Source organism: Leucoraja erinacea, chromosome 18 (genome assembly GCF_028641065.1).
Source record: "Leucoraja erinacea ecotype New England chromosome 18, Leri_hhj_1, whole genome shotgun sequence".
Classification (NCBI taxonomy): domain Eukaryota; kingdom Metazoa; phylum Chordata; class Chondrichthyes; order Rajiformes; family Rajidae; genus Leucoraja; species Leucoraja erinaceus.
Window position 1 is genome coordinate 27,541,185 of NC_073394.1, and position 16,746 is coordinate 27,557,930.

Consider the following 16,746-nt stretch of genomic DNA (forward strand, 5'->3'; position numbering starts at 1 on the left):
CTGAAAAATAGACAATAAGTGCAGGAGTAGGCCATTCAGCCCTTCGAGCCAGCACCGCCATTTACTGTAATCATGGCTGATCATCCACATTCAGTACCCCATTCCTGCCTTCTCACCAGGAGGATGAGGGGTGATCTTATATGGTGGATAAGATCATGAGAGGTATAGATCGGGTAGATGCACAGAGTCTCTTGCCCTGAGTAGGTGAATTGAGGACAGATTCCAAATGTTGTTACATTGAACAGAACAGCAAATGAATAGGTCTACGGCCCACAATGTGCACTGAACATGATGCCAAGACCAACTCTTATCTGCCTGCACATGATCCACATCCCTCCATTTCCTTATCCATGTGCCTATCCTAAAGTTTCTTAAATCCCACTATTGTTTCTGCCTCAACCACCACCACCACCCTCTGTAAAATTTGCCCCGCACGTCTCCGTTAAACTTTGCCCCTCTCATCTTGAAGCTATACCCTCTAGAATTATTTTTTTCCCATCCTGGGAAGAAAATTCTGACTATCTGTGCCTCTCATAATTCTATATACTTCTAACAGGTCTCACTGCAACCTCCGGCATTCCAGAGAAAACAATCCAAGTCTGTCCAACCTCTCCCTGTATCTAATACCCCCTGAATCCAAGCATCATTCTGCCTTCTCCCCCCCCCCACCCCCCATCAGTCTGAAGAAGGGTTTCGGCCCGAAACGTCGCCTATTTCCTTCGCTCCATAGATGCTGCTGCACCCGCTGAGTATCTCCAGCAATTTTGTGTACCATCATTCTGGTAAACCTCCTTTGTACTCTTTCCAAAGCTTCCCCATCCTGCAATGCAGTAAATCTTGATTAATGAATAATTATTGGTGGTGACCAATGTCAATATAGCTTAATGCCCAATATTTTACAGATGTAAAAAATATCAGTCTCATCCAATAGTAGAGTTACAGAAACGTATTTATTTGAGTAAACCACAGCCCTGTATCAGCCAGACTTCCACTGACATTTAGCTTTAGTCCATTGCTCGTGCCTTGTGGGTTGTTTGTTGAAAGGAGAAATGACAAAGAAAAGACAATAGAGAATGTGTAGTATGCCCGGCTCTTGAATTCCTAGTTTGTTTACGAATATCTGGTTGAACTTTAATGTAACACTTGCAAATGCTTTACAATATTGTGTAACGCAGTTGCTGAATTTTTTCAAGCCATGTCAAGAAAATAATTGCATAATTCCACAGTAAAGCTTATTGCCATTGGTGTAGATCCAGCAATACTATGGTCTCTCTCTCTCTCTCTCTCATCTCTCCTCCCTCTCCCTCTCCCCCTCCCCCTCTCTCTCACTCCCTTGTGACATATAAAGTACAGATTACAACTTGATCCAACAGCCTGTACATTTTATTGCTACCCGTGACATTTATTCAATCTAGGATTTAACTCGATTAGAAATTGAACACCAGAAGGAATTAATGGCTGCAACATTCAAGGGAAGAGGATCCTGTGCAAGAAGAACAACAGCCTTCCAAATAGGTCAAGCCACACATCATTATCATGTGTGGAGATTTGGATATAGTGCAAGCAACACAAGATCATGGCTTGTTGACAATTCAGTGACCTGCTGCTGCTGCTCTGAATTATCAAATTTACAGCAAGAGCTTGGGGCAGGATTTTAAATGACAGTGATGGCAGATCTCCATATTTTCTATTGCTTTAAAAAAAAAGATTTAAGCAGTTTAAAAGATTCAAGAACAGTCCTTATCTCTAATGGCTTTTTTTTTGTTGGTTGAACATTAATATATACGTGTAGGTCAATTGTCTGCCTTTTGATGAGCTCAGCAGCTAGTGTGTTACCTTCCTCATGCTTTTAGTCTTCCAGCTAATGAGAGCTCAGCAACATGGTGAAGTGTCTCACCTTTTACACAATGTTGCTTATTTGTGGAAATAAATTTGACAGCTACACCTCCTTACCATGGCGTCAATTTTGTGTGTATGTTAATACAAGTTAAGGAGGAGAAGCCGTCATAAGAGTAATTGAGTGATACAGTGTGGAAACAGGCCTTTCGGCCCAATTTGCCTATACCAGCCAACATGTCCCAGGTACACCTGCCAGCATTTGGTCCATATCCCTCCAAACCTGTCCTATCCATATACCTGTCTAACTGTTTCTTAAATGTTGGGATAGTCCCTGCCTCAACGACCTCCTCTGGCAGCTTGTTCTATACATCCGCCACCCTTTGATCCCTATTAAATCATTCCCCTTCACCCTAAACCTTTGTCCTCTGGTCCTCGATTCACCTACTCTGGGCAAGAGACATAGAAACATAGAAATTAGGTGCAGGAGTAGGCCATTCGGCCCTTCGAGCCTGCACCGCCATTCAATATGATCATGGCTGATCATCCAACTCAGTATCCCGTACCTGCCTTCTCTCCATACCCCCTGATCCCCTTAGCCACAAGGGCCACATCTAACTCCCTCTTAAATATAGCCAATGAACTGGCCTCAACTACCCTCTGTGGCAGAGAGTTCCAGAGATTCACCACTCTGTGGTGTGGTGACTCTGTGCATCTACCTGATCTATACCTCTCATGATCTTATACACCTTTATAAGATCACCCCTCATCCTCCTGTGCTGCAAGGAATAGAGTCCCAGCTTACTCAACCTCTGCCTATAGCTCAGACCGTCTAGTTCTGGCAACATCCTCGTAAATCTTCTCTATACCCTTTCCAGCTTGATGGCATCTTTCCTATAACATGGTGCCCAGAACTGAACACAATACTCTAAATGTGGCCTCACATGACCTCCCAACTTCTATACTCAATACTCTGGCTGATGAAGGCCAATGTGCCAAAATCCTTTATGACCACCCGATCTACCTGCGAGTCAACCTTCAGGGAACTATACATCTGCACTCCTAAATCCCTCTGCTCTGCAACACTACCCAGAGCCCTACCATTCACTGTTTAGGTCCTGCCCATGTTAGACTTCCCAAAATGCAACACCTCACATTTCTCTGCATTAAATACCACCAACCAGTCCTTGGCCAATTGATCAAGATCCTGCTGCAATTTTTCACAACCATCTTCACTATCTGCAAAACCACCCACTTTGGTATCATCTGCAAACTTGCTAATCCTGCTGTCTATGTTCTCATCCAAATCACTGATATAGATGACAAGCAGTAACGGGCCCAGCACCGAACCCTGAGGCACACTACTAATTACAGGTCTCCAGTCTGAGAAGCAACCTTCCACCATCATCCTCTGGTTCCTTCTATGAAGCCAGTTTTCTATCCATTCAGCTATCTCTCCTTGGATCCCATGCGATCTAACCTTCCAGCCCAGCCCACTATGAGGAACCTTGTCGAATGCTTTACTGAAGCCCATATATACAACTTGCCTGTGTTAATTTTAATGGTTGAAGGTTTCCTCTATAATGTTAATATATATTTTGTTTCTAAATTGATTGATTGATAGATACAGCATGGAAACAGGTCCTTCAGCCCACCAGGTCCATGCCAACCATTGATCAACCAGCATTCACACTAGTTCTCTGTTATCCCACTTTTACATCCACTTCCTGCACTCTAGGAGCGATGCACAGAGGCCAATTAACCCACAAACCCGTATGTCTTTGGGATATGGGAGGAAACAGGAGCTGCTGGAGGGAACCCATGCAGTCACAGGGAGAACATGGAAACTCCACACACAAACAGCACGCAAGTTCAGGTTCGAATCCGGGTCTCTGGCGCGGTAAGGCAGCAGCTCTTCAAACTGCACCACTGTGCCACCGTAATATCCGAGTAACAGGCTTAAGAAATATACATTTCATCTAGGTCTCGAATATTGTTATAATTATTAAACAGACCCAGAAAGTAGTTCTCGAGATTCTAGAATCAAGATTCATCAGAATTTCACTGCAAGAACCAGAGAAGGATGATTTTTTTCTTTGTTTCATTGAAAATAATTATAAACTATTGGAGGTGTGTAGGGGAAAATAAAATTGTGATTAGGCCCATAGGAAGTGGAAAGATCAAACAATCTTTTTGAAGAAAAGGAGATTGCGTAGATCAGTGATTCCCAACCTGGGGTCATATGGCCCCAAAGGGGCCATGGCAAATTTCAGGGGGGCCACAGAAAAATTTGGGGATTTAGGGGGCCACAGGTTCAATGAAGGGGGCCACTTTTTTCCGCTAATAACGTCGGGGGGGGGGGGGGGGGCACAGAAAAATTTAAGAGCCCAAGGGGGCCATGAGCTAAAAAAGGTTGGGAACCACTGGCGTAGATCACACATTCCCTAGCCAACAAAGGGCCTACCAAGATACCACCCTGCCTGAGGTTATTTGTGGCTGGCCCTGATTACTCCTGGTCTTTCCTCGCCTCCAGCTCTTCCCCCCCAACCCCCCACTTTCAGTCTGAAGAATGGTCCCCACCCAAAAGTAAACTATCCTTTTTCTCCAGAGATGCTGCCAGACCTGCTGCGTTACTCCAGCACTTTGTGTCTATCTGGAGTAGAATGTAACCTGGCCCGAGCTTTGCTTTTCCCTGCCCGGAGAACAAGAGTTTCAAAACCGAGATGTTGGGATCAAGAGACTTGATCAAATTTCACCCTTCTGCTCCCAAGGTGAACTCAAATTAGGAACATTGTGTGAGTTCTTAATAAACAAAATCCAGTCAAAAAAATTTACATCTATGAGAAATTGTTAAGAGATGAGAGTAATTCCATTAGTTGTCATCCTGCAGTGGAGGAAGATATTGCGTTCTGTATTGATGGATGGCACAATGGTGCAGTGGGTGAGTTGCTGCCTCACAGCACCAGTGGTTCAAATCTGATGTTGAATGTTGAATGTGCGGAGCTTGTACCTTCTCCCTGTATCCGCACAACTACAGGGCATTCAGAAAGTATTCAGACCCCTTCACCTTTTCCACATTTTGTTACGTTACAGCCTTATTCTAAAATTGATTAAACTCTTTTTTTTTTTTAAATCATCAATCTCCCACAATACCCCATAACAAAAAAGCAAAAATAAAATAGAATAGAATAGAATGCATTTATTGTCATTTAAACCTAGGTTTGAACAAAATATCATTTCTACAGTTTTTTACATTACAAAACAATCCAAGACCCACACTTAACACAGTTTACATAAACATGTGTTTAGAAATTTTTGTAAAGTAATTAAAAATAAATAACTGAAATATCACATTTACATAAGTATTCAGACCCTTTAGTACTTTGTTGAGGCACCTTTGGCAGTGATCACAGCCTCAAGTCTTCTTGGGTATGACGCTACAAGCTTGGCGCACATGTATTTGGGTAATTTCCTCCACTCTTCTCTGCAGATCCTCTCAAGCTCTGTCAGCTTGGATGGGGAGCGTCAATGCAAGGCTATTTTCAGGCCCCTCTGGAGATGTTCGATTGGGAATGACGGAGGCCACTGTGCTCTTCTCAATGCTGCAGAAATTGTTTTATACTCATCCCCAGATCTGTGTCTCGACACAATCCTGTCTCGGAGGTCTACGGACAATTCCTTAGTCTTCATGGCTTGGTTTTTGTTCTGACATGCACTGTCAACTGTGGGACCTTATATAGACAGGTGTGTGCCTTTCCAAATCATGACCAATCAATTTTATTTACCACTGGTGGACTCCAATCAGGTTGTAGAAACATCTCAAGGATAATCAATGGAAACAGGATGAACCTAAGCTCAATTTTGAGTGTCATAGCAAAGGGTCTGAATACTTATGTAAATATGATATTTCAGTCATTTATTTTTAATTACTTTGCAAAAATTTCTAAACACTTGTTTTTGTTTCTTCATTCTGGGGTATTGTGTGTAGATTGATGATAAATAAAATGAATTTAATCCATTTTAAAATAAGGCTGTAACGTAACAAAATGTGGAAAAAGTGGAGGGGTCTGAATACTTTCTGAATGCACTGTATGTGGGTTTTCTCTGGTTGCTCTGGTTTCATCCCGCATTGCTTCTGTAAATTGTGCCTAGTGTGTAGGATGCAAAAAGAACTAGTGTACGGGTGAGCCGGTCAGCATGGACTCGGGCCTGTTTCCATGGTGTTTCTCTGAATCTGTATCTCTAAACCTATCTAGCACCATTTCAGCAAAAGCGTTAAGTAACGGATATGATGGTGGTATTACACAGGACAGTGGGATTTAAGAGGCTTTTGGATAGGCATCTGGATACGCAGGGAATGGTGGGATGTGGATTATGTACAGGCTGATAAGAGATGGGCTTGGCATCATGTTCGGCATGGACACTGGACCGATGGACCTGTTCTTGAGCTGTTTTGTTCATTGTCATAACTCCGTGGATCGTGCAGCATCTCCAAAGGGCATGGATAGATAATATTTTTGGTTGGGGTCCTCCTTGAGACTCTATTTTGGGCGCAGCTCCATTTTCACTTGGCTCTATTCCCTCCTTGGTCTCAACACAAATTTTGATCAAAGACTTTGAAGCCCCTCTATTTCCAGTTTGATTCCTCGCGCTGGTTTACCTTCTCAGCAGAAAGTTGAAATGTCAAAGCATCAGGAACTAATTCAGCATCGCCAAACTGACATCTTGGAAGCTGTGCAAGAGAAAGATAGTGCAGCAAGATTGTGGAACAATGTTTTGCATGCCAACAATTTTTAAAGACAACTTTAAAAGCTTGGCAAAGGTTCAAAAAGTTGCAAGATGGTCTAAATGTATTGCATTTGATTGGACTGTAGTCAGTGTGAAAAATGCTGGGGAACCTATTTGTAATGTGCATAATTTGTTCATCATCTGAAGTTATTTTACCATGACTGTTTACAGTATCGATTGGTCTGTATTGCTGATGTGAATTACATGCAGACACAGATTCATCATCCAGATATCCCTAGAGATTAACATGTAACAATGAAACAGATTGCAAACCAATCTTACTGAATTTAAATTTATTTTGCAACAAATAACAATGTTTAATAATGAACTTATGCATTTCTAAACCAAAACAATGATTTAGTCAGTGTACTGTTTTCTTTAAGCCACGTCCCACTTTCACAACCTAATTGGCGACCTCTGCCGAGTTTGCCCTTGACATACTCACAGCATGGTCTCCACAAGGTCGTAGGAGGTCTTTGTAACTCTTCCTCATGCTCGTGAGTGGTCTCCGCGTACTTGTGGCCTCAAGTAGGTCGCTGCTTTATTCCAGCCTGATAAAAAATGTCCACGAGTAAAAAAAAGGTTGGCATGGAAAAAATTGATACTTTTTACTTGTAGGTAGGTCGTGGTAGGTCGTGATGGTAGTCGTAGGTATTCGTAGGTAGTCGTAAGTGGTCGTAGATAGTTGAAGGTGGTCGTAGGTAGTCATAGGTCGGTAACTGGCCCGAGAAAAAAATGCAAACATGACATTGTTTTATCATGTGGTTGAGGGGGGTCGTAGGAGGTCGTAGACATAGTCGTAGGAGGTCATAGGAGGTCTTTTACTTCGATGAGTCAACACGACCTTGACATTTTTTTCAAATCGTCTAGGGTCTTCTAAACTCGTGGATTAGGTCGTCCCAGTGGTGAGTCAGAGTGCTATTATTCTGCACTTAAACAATTCTACTGAACTTTTAAGAAAATAAGTGGCATTTGTTCTCCATAATACACACTGTTGATGTAACATCTCCAAAGATGCTGAACGTCTGCAAAAATACATCATTATGGGCCAAACGCATGCAGTTGGGACTAGTGTAGATGCGACGTGTTGGTCGGTGTGGGCAAGTATTGCCAAATGGGCCTGTTCCCACACTGTATGACTGTCTGAGGTTGAGAAAGGAGCCATGTAAATGCAGGTCTTTTTCCTGTTTTAGTACAAAGCATATTTCCAGTGATAGACTCAAAATGCGGTAGTAACTAAGCAGTTCAAGCAGCATCTCTGGAGAAAATGGATAGGTGATGTTTCGGGTCGCGACCCATCTTCAGACTGATTGTAGGGGAAGAAAATTGAGGAAAAAACTGGAAGCGAAGAAATAAAACAGGACAAATCGGGGCCAGAAGCAGATGCCTCAGGCAAGGTGGTTCCCTGATAGGCTGACTGGTGGCTAGGGATATGTCTGAATCCAAGAACGATACATAGTTGTAAATTGTGAAACATGTTAACCAACTTTCAGTCGAGAAAGGGGGGTGAGGAGTGGGGGGGGAGAGGGGGGAGGGGGGGTGGCGGTGGAGGAAGTGAGGGGTAGTGAAAGGAGGTATTTGTAGAAGTTACCTAAAGTTGGCGCAATCTACATTCATACCATAGAGTTGTAAGCTAGCCAAGCGAAATATGATGTGCTGCTTCTCCAATTTGCATATGGAGAGATTGATCTAGATATTGCTGCAAAGAAAACAGGAGAAAAGTGATATGTATTGAAAAAAAAAAAAATTTTTCATTTTTAATTACAATTTAGGTTTTTATTGATGCAAGACCATTAATGGGGACATAAGAAAGAGATTGGTTGCCTATGGTGGATGGGTATGTCAGTGGGCTGATATTGTTGTTATCTCACAATTACAATGATCCATGTTCTATCCTTACTTCCAATGATATATTTGCAGAGTTTGCACGTGTCGTCTTCCCCTGAGTGCTCAGTTTTCTCCCATAAACCAAAGGGATGCTGGCAGATTAATTGGCCACTGTAAATTACCCCTTGTGTAGGAGGGTGGCAGAGAAATAAGGTGGTGCTGATGACCATCTGAGAGGGTATAAGACAATTTGATTAGTATGTGTGTCGGGGGTTATGGGGCAAAGGCAGGAGAATGGGGTTGAGAGGGAAAGCCATGATTTAAATTGCAGAGTAGACTTGATGGGCCAAATGGCCTAATTCTGCTCCCAGAACTTACAAACTTATGAAAGGGAAACGAGGGAGAGCCAGTATAAGCTCAATGGGCCAAAGGGCCTCCTTCTGCATTGTATGGAAAACAGGGTAACAGAATAATTCATTGCAGTGCTCAAATTGGAAGAGGTCCTTTTATTTTGAGGAAATACTAGCGATTTATGTTCAATAGAGATACAGATAAATCTGAGTTTCTCACACAATGAAAAATATTGTAATTTGCAAAATGTAAGTGAGGGGAAAGCTTTTTATGGCTGTGCCTTCAGGGCTGGTTTCAGCACTTGGATATCATTCAAAACAAGTGCCAAAGTGCATACATCTGAAATTCAAATGCTGAAAAGCCAGTTTGCTCATCAGTCTTGCAATCATTCAAAGATTCTTCCTGTTCTATTATCTCTACTGCAGTCTACTGCAGTCTCTATGTGCTTAACCCATGCCGCACAAATCCCACACTTACACAAAGAAACTTTATTTTATTATTCATGGCAAATTCTATGTAAGACTAGAGCTTCTGATTTTTGATGAGTCATCAAGATTAATATTGGCCACGTGATTAGTCTTAGAGCCATTCAGCGTGGAATCAGACCCTTTGGTCCAACATGCTCAAGCCGATCAACACGTCCTATCTGCACTAGTCCTAACTGCCTGTGTTGGGCCCATATCCCTACAAACCCCTCCTATCCATGTACCTGTACAATGTTTTTTAAACATTGTGATACCTGCTTCTACTACTTCCTCTGGCAGCTCGTGCCATACAACCACCACATTTTATGTCAAAAGTTGCCTTTCCGGTTCCTATTAAATCTTTCCCCTCTTATCTTAAAGTTGTTCAGGTTCTTGATTTCGCCTACTCTAGGTAAACGACTGTGCATTTATCCTATCTATACCTCTCGTGATCTTATATACCTATATATGATCACCTCTAATTCTTCTGAGCTCTCATGAATAAAGTCCCAGCTTGCTCAATCCCTCCCAAATAGCTCAGGCCCTTCATTCCTGGCCAAATCCTCGTAATTCTTCTCTGCACACTTCCCAGCTTAACAACATCGCATCTTTCCCATAACAGGCTGAACAAAACTGAGCACTATACTCCAAGTGTGGCCTCACCAATGTCTTGTACAACTGTAATATGACCTCCCAAATTTTAAACTCAAAAACTGACTGATGAAGGCCAATGTGCCGAATGTTTTCTTGACCACCCTATCTACCTGTGATGCCACTTTCAAGGAACTATCTACCTCTGGAACTAGATTCCTCTGCTCTACCAATTCGCTCCAGAGCCCTGCCATTCACTCTGTAGGTCCTGCCCTGGTTAGACTTCCCGAAATGTAACACCTCCCATTTATCTGTATTAAGCTCCATTGACCATTCCTCAGTCCACCTGCCCAACCGATTAAGATCCTGCTGTAATTTTTGATAACCATCTACAATATCACCCACTTTAGTGTCATCTGCAGTTTGGTCACTCAGCACGTAGACCTCCACCATATGCAATTATTGATGAATATTTACTCACTCATTAATTACATATTTTAATGCATTGTAAGAATCACAATTTCATTAACACTTTTCTTAAAATGCATGGCATAAGTAGGTATGTTACAATACTTACCTTCAGCGGCGCTTCAATTCTGCCACTGGCCGTGTGTGCCATTTTGGCGCATTTGAGGGGGGGCGGGGTTAAAACCCGTTTTTTTTTTCGACCCGGTCCTGGATCATATTTTGTTGGAGTGCAAGATTTTGCTAAAGAATTGTTCCAACAGCCGTTCTGTGTGTGTTTTTTTTTTTTAATTCGTCTGACAAGTTAATCGCTGGAGTGTTTCTTAAAATGCATTTAATTCACATTTTAAGTTGCGAAACGGTAATTTTTTTCCCTGAAGAACCGGCAGTGTTTTTGCTGCCGATATGGGGGACTAAAATCACCGCAACCTCAATGTTCCAAATGGTCGCGTTGCAGAAAAACCCACTCGCAAGCTGATTTAAATGGCCATTAATTTACAGGTATTAAACATTATATTCCTTCCATTTGGCCTATAAACCCATGACAATGAGATTTAAAAATTATGTTATATTGTGAATTCTTGTGTGAATGTTATTTGGACACTTAGGCAATTTAAAAATGTTAATCTATTCTTAAGAAATGGATAGATTTTTAGATCTAGTAATTGAATTTTGTAATTAGCTACAATTAGGTAACTAACTAATTATATGCTTTAATTTCAAGTCATCTAAGTAAGATTGTTTCATATTTGTTTCAGAATGCTTCAATCCATAATAACTGAAAATGTCTTCAGTTCTCTTAAATTTTAAGAAAGTTATGGGATTTTAAATGTTCTCGATCACAGCTTTTGTGTTGTCAATGAAAAAGCAATAGGAAACAAGATGCCAATTTCCGAGTATGAAAATGGCCATAACTTTTTTAATACTGAAGATATGAAAGTGAATTAGGTGTCAAATTAAACTTCTTTATCTGATGGGATACATTCAAGACTTGATTTTTAAAATCTCAAAATTTTGTAACATTGCTAGCATAAAGAGCGCTCTACAAGTCCACCACCGATTATTCGGCAACTGGTAGTCCGGCACCTCCTTTAATCCAGACAAAATTACAAGAGCGCACTTGAAATCCCACCCTGTACGTCCCCCCGAAAATGTGGCGCCGAGACCGCAATCTCTACCTCATTGGGACTTCCACGCCAATCAGTGGGTTAAATTTTCCCCCTGTGGCCGGGGCTGTGGAACTCCGGCCCAGCTGGAGCCGGCAGGTCCGTTCTCATAGCTGCACTCTGCAACCAATCAGTTGGGTTGAATTTGCTTCATCCACCTAATATGAATTTGCACCCACCATCTCTGTGTGAAAAAAAAATCTACCCCGCACATCTCCTTTAAACTTTGCCCCATTCACCTTAAACTGTGCCCTCTTGCCTTTGCTATTTGCACCTTGGGATAAAAGTCTGACTGTCTACCCTATCTATGCCTCTCATAATATTATATACTTAATGCAGAACAGATCTCTGCTCTACCTCTGGCATTCTAGTGAAAACAAACTAAGGTCACCCAGCATCTCGTTGTAATTAATACCCTGTAATCCAGGCAGCGTTCCGGTGAACCACCAGCTTATTGACAAATTGCATTATTAACCCCACCTCCTTTCCCTTCTTGGAAACAAACTTATTAGTTGCAAAATCCCTCTCTCTGGTTTTACAATCGCAACTCTGCAAACCTGTCTCACACCTTGTTTCTTTCTTATCTCTGGCCTACATTCCAACCCCCCCCCCCCCCCCCCCCCCCCCCCCCCCCCCCCCCCCGCCCCTGCTCATCTATGTTGACCTATTACCTGCCATGCTTTGTCCTGCCTCTGCTTTTTGTCCTGCCTCTAGCTTTCATCTCCCCCCACCCCGCTTTCCTCACCCAATGATCAGTCTGAAGAAGTGTCTCGACCCGAAACGTTGCCTATCCATGTTCTCCAGGGATGCCGCCTAACCCGCTGAGTTACTGCTGCATTTTGTGTCATTTTCAAACCTATATGGGCATTCACTCTGTTCAGCCCTGCTGTGAACGGTGGGAGCCACACAATGGAGGAGGGCTTGGTTTTGCCATTTTAATGACCATTAGTATTCCTGTTTATTGGCAGACCTTGAACTAATCTGACGGGGAAAGAGTGTTTTGGTTTATCTAAATCAAAGTGATGTACAGTTACACTGGAAAATAATGCACATGGGCGCACTGCTGTTGGGAATAGTTTCATCATGAAGCAATAAAACCACAGGTCGAAGGAGGAGGAGAAAGAGGTCTTGATGATAAGCCCTAAACCTCTGGAGAAACTCAGCGACTCGGGCACCATCTCTGGAGAAAAGGAATAGGTGACATTTCGGATCAAGTCCCTTCTCCAGACTGAGAATCAGGGGAGAGGGAAACTAAAGGTATGAAATAGTACAGAACAAATCAGAGCCGGCAACGGTGTCTCAGGAAAGGTGGAGCCCACAATGGTTCATTGTTGTCTGTGAAGGAAGTGATAACGAAGGGATACGAACAATGAAACTAGCACGACAACTAGGGTGGGGGAGAGATGGAGAGAGAGGGGATGCAAGAGTTGCCTAACCATGTTCTCCTATGATGCTTCTTAATCCGCTGTTTACTCCTGCATTTGGTGTAAACCAACATCTGCAGTTCCTACCTACACATCTTGAAGATAAAAGTTGAATGATCATGGCTGATAACATTCTTGTAAACTTAGGGAAGGAACAAATATAACAAACCAAATATGCAAACAAGATTTCACCTTTTAAAGAGCAGAATTATTTCATCTGCTATAAATAAAAACAAGATTCTGAAAATACTCAGCAACATCTGTGGACAGAATTGCATATGAGATTGATGACCATTACATATTATAGTGCATGTTTTATTAAATATTGAACAATGAACAGTGGCAGAGTGTCGCAGCTGATGGCGCCTCAGCCTCACAGCGCCAGAGACAAGAGTTTGATTCCGACCTTGTGTGCTGCCTATGCGGAGTTTGTATGTTCACCCTGCAACCGCGTGGGTTTCCTCTGGGTGCTCCAGTTTCCTTCCACATCCCCTAAGACGTGCGGGTTTGTAGATTAATTGGACTCTGTAAAATTGCCCCTGGTGTGTAGCGAGTGGAAGCAAAAGTGTGATAACATAGAACTAGTGGTTGACATGGTCACAGTGGGCTGAAGGGTCTGTTTTCGTGCTGAATCGCTAAATTAAAGATGATGGCATTGGTCAGTAAGTGGGAATGCTGTGCATTGTAGAGAGTTGGCAACATGTATAATGAGGTACTCACCAGGGATCAACAGAAAGCCATGGAAGACCAGAAGTTTGTCCTTCTCTGCATTGCCCAGATTAAAGCTCCTCTTAATTCTGGAACTACTCACAAAGCACTTATGAATGTCATTTGGGCAGCAGAGTGGCACATCGGTAGAGTTGCTGCCTTGCAGTGCCAGTGGGTGTTGTCTGATGGAATTTGTACATTCTCCCTGTGACTGTATGGGTTTTCTCCGGGTGCTCTGGTTTCTTCCTGTGCTCCAAAGACGATTGTTGGTTAAATGGCTTCTGTAAATTTAGTTTAGTTTGGTGTAGAGTTTAGAGATACAGCGCAGAAACAGGCCCTTCGGCCCACTGGGTCCGCGCCGACCAGCGATCCCCACATATTAACACCATCCTACACCCACTAGGAACAATTTTTACATTCACAAAGCCAATTAACCTGCAAACCTGTACGTCTTTGGAGTGTGGGAAGAAACCGAAGATCCCGGAGAAAACCCACGCAGGTCACGGGAAGAACGTACAAACTCTGTACAGACAGCACCCGTAGTCGGGATCAAATTGCCCCAAGTGTGTAGGTAGAAGTGAAAGTGGGATAACATAGAACTAGTAGTCAGCATGGTGGGCTGAAGGGCCTCCTTCATGCTGAATCTCTAAATTAAACTAGATGATGACATCTAGTCAGAATCGAACCCGGATCTCCGGCGCTGCATTCATTGTAAAGGGGCTGTCCCACTGCGGCGACCTAATGGGCGAGTTCAGAAGAGTTTAGGAGAGTTTGAAAAAATGTCATGTTGAAGACCAGCTTTGACTATGTTGAAGACTAGCTTCGACTAGCTTCGGGAAAATTGGACTCCGAATAGTGGAGAGTGAAGACGACCTCCTTCGATCTCCTTCGACCTCCCTTCGACTATGTTGAAGACTATCTACGACTACCTTTGATTACCTTCGACTACCCTCGATTACCTACGGCTAACATGCTGACTTACTACGACCTACTTCGACTAATCCTATGAGTAAAAAAAGTATTGATTTTCCCCATGGCGACCTTTTTTTACTCGTGGGCATTTTTCAACATGTTGAAAAATACGCCGCGACCTAGCTGAGGCCTCGAGTATGCGGGGACTACCCTCGAGCATGAAGGAGAGTTACAAAGACCTCCTAGGACCTCGGGTCGACCATGCTGCGAGTATGAGTCGAGGGCAAACTCGCCAGAACTCGCGGATTAGGTCGCCACAGTGGGACAGCCCCTTAAGGCAGCAACTCTACCGCTGCGCCTCCGTGACTGTATTGTGGCTAGAACTAGCATACGGTTGATTGCTGGTGGGCTGAGAAGCCTGTTTCTACTCTGTATCTCTCTAAACTAAAATAAACTAAACTGAACTAAACGACAAAATTGATAATTTAATTGCTTTGGGGCCTGCTTGTTTTTGTTCACACATGCTTTTCTTTCTGCATAATAAAAGAGTTACACAGTGATTTTGTGTATATTCAAATCAGTGGTATGTATACGCTTGGTATGCTTTTTTGTTGTATTTACTTTATCCAACAATAAAATAATACTAGTAAGCTGGCATTGAAAATGTTCATAAGAATGGAAAATTGCAATCTTACATACGAAGCAGATTACATACAACCTTGTCGTACCAGCCCTAGGCTTTGGTGACAGAGGATTCTATCTTTGTGATGTGTTACCGGACAGCAGCCGGCCGATTTGTAATCTTCCCCCTCCGAACTACGTACTCGCCTCCTCTCCCTTCCATGTTTCCATAGTTAAAAGAGTCAGAACAGCTTTTAGAGCTGCTGCCTCACAGCACCGGAGACATGGGCTCAATCCTGACCTTTGGAGCTATCTGTGCGGAGTTTGCACGTTCTCCCTGTGACCGTGCAGGTTTTTCCCGATTGCTCTGGTTTCCTCACACATCCCAAAGATGCGCGGGATTTGTAAAATGGTCCCCAGAGTGTGGGTAGTGAATGAGAAAATGGGATAACATAGAATGAGTGGGAACGAATGATCAATGATCAGTGTGGACTCAATCTACACACAGTAGCAGAGGTCAGGATCGAACCTAAGTCTCTAATAGTTGCGCCGCTGTGCTCTCCTGCTTCTGAATGTATAACAAAGTTGGGGGCAGAAAGGAAATGTATAACATGCAGTATGTATTTCTTCGTAAGTGTAGTCTGTGTAAGTGTATCCCAGTTTTATGCAAGGTTGCTATTTGTAGCGTTACGAGTTTAATGATGGGTTAGGTTAAGTGGAAGATAGGATGCGAGTGTTCAGCATTTGTTTGAGTGAATTAATTGTCTGTGGTTTCCTTTATTTAGTAGATACTGGTAGAATAGGTGGTGAGAGCAGGTATTGAGGCGGGTTGTTCTGGGACGCCTGAACTAGCTGTTGAACCTTCCAGAGGTGTCATGGGCTTAATGCCCCTGTCCCACTTAGGAAACCTGAACGGAAACCTCTGGAGACTTTGCGTCCCACCCAAGTTTTTTGTGCATTTCCCGGAGGTTGCAGGTGCTTGCCGGAGGTTGCAGGTAGTGGAAGCAAGTGGGGAGACTGACCAAAAACCTCCGGAAACCGCACGGAAACCTTGTGGTGGGGCGCAAAGTCTCCAGAGGTTTCCGTTCAGGTTTTTTAAGTGGGACAGGGGCATAACTCAATGAAACGCCAGTGAAGGGAGGTACCGCCTTGATAACCCCATTGATATACTGCACTTGCTTCTGCACGATCAGTTAAAAAAAATATGCTTGTTAACATGTAGGTAACTATTTATTACATATGGAATTAGTTATTGGCCTTAGCATGCTGATATAATCAGTTTAGATAGTATGTTCAAGAAGGAACTGCAGATGCTGGAAAATCGAAGGTACACAAAAAAGCTGGAGAAACTCAGCGGGTGCAGCAGCATCAAAGGAGCGAAGGAAATAGGCAACGTTTCGGGCCGAAACCCTTCTTCAGACTTCTTTAGATAGTACATTGGCTTTGGGCTAGGTTTTCTTGATTGAGCACTTATCCTGCTGAGATCAGGCACAAATTCAACAGGCAAATGAATGCCTGCTGCCTAACTACTTAGTAAGTTAGCATCAGATGAAGATTTCCAAGTAGTATTGTTCAGCAAGTTCCTGGATATAG